This window comes from Cupressus sempervirens, chromosome 4 (genome assembly GCF_028749045.1).
Source record: "Cupressus sempervirens isolate cs-2001-9-10 chromosome 4, ASM2874904v1, whole genome shotgun sequence".
Taxonomy (NCBI): domain Eukaryota; kingdom Viridiplantae; phylum Streptophyta; class Pinopsida; order Cupressales; family Cupressaceae; genus Cupressus; species Cupressus sempervirens.
The window spans coordinates 853,960,801-853,962,981 of NC_143121.1; the positions used below are offsets into that span (position 1 = coordinate 853,960,801).

At 30.4% G+C, this 2,181-nt stretch overlaps 1 pseudogene; it reads left to right on the top strand.

The window, feature by feature from the left end:
• Positions 1–316: 316 nt before the first annotated feature.
• LOC149564070 (U6atac minor spliceosomal RNA) lies at positions 317–445 on the top strand (annotated as a pseudogene).
• The last annotated feature ends 1,736 nt before the right edge of the window (positions 446–2,181 follow it).

Sequence of the window (2,181 nt, forward strand, 5' to 3'; positions counted from 1 at the left end):
ACAACAAGTATAGTGCGTGATGATGGACTAGAGTGCAAGTGTTCCAATAGTTAAAAGGCTGAAATTTACTTTTTACGATGTCTTGTTTGCCTTTTAATTGCATTTATTTGTTGGGAACATGTGCAAAAAAATGTATAGCTATAATTTGTTTAAGGATTTTTATCGATGACAAAATGACTAATATTGGACTTGATATCTATTATAAAATTTTGTTAAAATTATCTTTACAAATAAATCTTATCTTTAGCCTTCTAAATAAGACTATGTTCAAATATCATATATTTTTATTTTTTATATATTTAAAACTAAAATGTTTGTGTTTGTCGAAAAGGAGAGACAGTTGGTATCTCCCTTGATAAGGATAGGAATAGTCTTTGGACTTCCTTCATACACGATTAAAGCTATCAGTCATTGATGGATCTTACCCAAAAATAAAATGATTTTAGTTTTGATATTATATTCAAATTTATAGTTATATTTAATATAATATTTTTATATTCTTTATGCATACAATAGTATCTATAATCAAATTCTTCAAATGTAATTAAAATTTTAAAAAATGTTGTCAAATATTTATAATTAAAATTTTTAACTTTTGACTTCTTTATCAATAAACACATATATTTTAAAATAACGCTTATAATGGAAATAATTTTAGGCAATAGCGAATATAATTTTAAAATAACTAGATTTAAATCCAATGAATTTAAGATCCAAAAACATGGGTATGACAAAACAAATTGATTAAACTTGGGTTGCTTTCACTGGGAAAATAATGTGTGGGCTAAGCAAACAAATACATTTGTGGATAAGTGAGGTCCACACTAAATGTTAAAACTTTGAAACACATTTAACTTGATATTAAGTGAAATATATTTAAAGGTTGTGATATACCTTTCTTACTAATAAAGTCAATTTATAATGAAGAGGGTAGTAAATTAATTTGACTTTTAAAAAATTAACAAAAAAATATTTTTTTATAAATTCATATTAAGATTTTAAAAAAAACACTTGTTCTAATTCATATTTTTATTGATGCAACCAAACATGAAATAGTCATCTATCGATTCCTCTTTCAGGACAACCAAACAACTCCAAATGATATTCTGGAATTTATTTTCAGAATGCACAAATTCCAGAAGAAGCTTATTCCAACATAGTTGAATTCCACATTGAGAAATTCTTGTAACCAAATGGGGCCTTATAGTATCTACCTCTTCTTTCTATGGCACTCTAGGTCTTATTGCTATGAATAGGTTGACTTAGGTCAACCTACCCTAGTGATTTTGGGGCTCAAAACCTGAAAGGCCTTAGTGTTGGAATAATGATATATTTGTCATTAGTTACAACACTTATTTGATTCTGAATTCTTACTGAGCATTCCTTTGGAAATCGAGCATATGGGCGGTTCAGCAGTGTTTTCCAAGTTCATAGTGGTTATCGAGTAGAAAAGTGTTCTCCAAGCAGTTAGTGGTCATCGAGCCTCGCAGTGTTTATCAAGTGATCAAGGTAACTGAATAAATTAGTGTTTACCGAGTGATCAAGGTAAATGAAGAACTTAGTGTTTACCGAGTGATCAAGGTAAATGAAGAACTTAGTGTTTACCGAGTGATCAAGGTAAATGAAGAACTTAGTGTTTACCGAGTGATCAAGGTAAATGAAGAAATTAGTGTTTACCAAGTAAACAAGGTAAATGAAGGAATCAGTGTTTACCAAGTGAAGAAGGTTATCAATGGATTCAATTTTTACCGAGTGACATAATATTCACCGAGTCACCAATGGTTACTGAGTTTCAAGCTACTTACAATGGTCAGTATGAACTGTGCCTCTACTCTTACTGAGTGCATGACGATGCAGTGTATTGTAGTGGATGCCGAGTATCAGAAGGTCATCGAGCTAGTTTGAGGAACTCGAGTTTTTTACCATCTAGCCGACTCAGTAATGTTTTGTTCACTTGTGTTTGGGCGACCTTGTTAAGTAAATATTGGAATGATATATATGTGATGTATTATATCATTTGTACAGAAATAGGAAATTGGATAGGATTTTATTTTGCAATATTTTTGAGAAGAGAGAAAGTGAATCTGTAGCAGAATAGAGGAATACAACAAGGTCAACATTGGTGCAGAAAAGTTATATCTATCACATCAGGTGATCAGAGCATAAAGGATCTTATCAGCA